The sequence below is a fragment of the Channa argus genome, chromosome 8 (genome assembly GCF_033026475.1).
Source record: "Channa argus isolate prfri chromosome 8, Channa argus male v1.0, whole genome shotgun sequence".
Classification (NCBI taxonomy): domain Eukaryota; kingdom Metazoa; phylum Chordata; class Actinopteri; order Anabantiformes; family Channidae; genus Channa; species Channa argus.
The window spans coordinates 22,328,530-22,329,587 of NC_090204.1; the positions used below are offsets into that span (position 1 = coordinate 22,328,530).

At 43.0% G+C, this 1,058-nt stretch overlaps 1 non-coding gene across 1 annotated transcript; it reads left to right on the forward strand.

The window, feature by feature from the left end:
* The first annotated feature begins 508 nt into the window (after positions 1 to 508).
* On the forward strand, positions 509 to 601 carry trnar-ucu (transfer RNA arginine (anticodon UCU)). Its single transcript has 2 exons — positions 509 to 545; positions 566 to 601. It is a non-coding gene; the product is annotated as a tRNA-Arg (tRNA).
* Positions 602 to 1,058: the final 457 nt, after the last annotated feature.

Sequence of the window (1,058 nt, forward strand, 5' to 3'; positions counted from 1 at the left end):
GTAAAGGCCAAACCAAATAGCAGAGGAGTTCATGGTTGGAGCCTGATAACACAACATGATTATACAGGAAATAAACGTGTGCCTGCGAATATCACTGAAATGGAGAGTTATGCATATTTTATGTTTTGCATTTGACATTCAAAAAAGTATATCCAGCATCTGTGATTAATGTTTGCTGGGAGATTGTGTAATTACAGGGCTGTGAATAGAGTAAATACATATGCTGCGTCTTTCTATAAAAGGTTTTCTGGGTTGCTAAATTGGGCAGTTATGTGCCGAGACGGCTGAACAAAGCCGTTTGTAAAGGTTAGTTGATTTTATTTGTTACTTCCAAAAAAAAAGGAAAACAAAAAATAAATAAATAAAAATATATAGATTACAAAATCTTCTGTGCTACTAATAACATGTCTTCAAAGAGCAGAGGAGCGATGGGGGACAAGGTGACTGCTGTTTGTATTTTATATTCCATGTGAGGTTTCACTTTAAAACATGGGGGACACCCACAGCAGGCTCTGTGGCGCAATGGACAGCGCGTTGGACTTCTAGCAAAAGCACTGAAGAAGTGATTCAAAGGTTGTGGGTTCGAGTCCCACCAGAGTCAAGGGTTTTACTTTAGGTACAATGACGGAATTCTGTTCAAAGTAATTCATTAACTTTACTCTAGTTACTGTGACAATGCAACCGCAAGGGGGCACAAGCCAGTGTCTTCTTGTGCCAGTCCCAAGTCTGGATAAATGCAGAGGGTTGTGGCAGGAAGGGCATCCGACGTAAAACACATGCCAAATCAAACATGCGAATCGTGACAAAGGCTTCCATACCGGATCGGTCGGGGCCCGGGTTAACAACGACCGCCACCAGTGCTGTTGACCTACAGGGTACCGGTGGAAATTGGACTACTGTTGGTCGAAGACGAAGAAGAAGAGGAGGAAGGTGTGTTCGTAGGCAGAGAGAGAAGAGGAAAGCTAAGAATGTAGGACTGACAGTAGGGACTTTGAATGTTGGTACTATGACAGGGAAGGCTAGGGAGTTGATCGACATGATGCAGAGAAGGAAGGTGG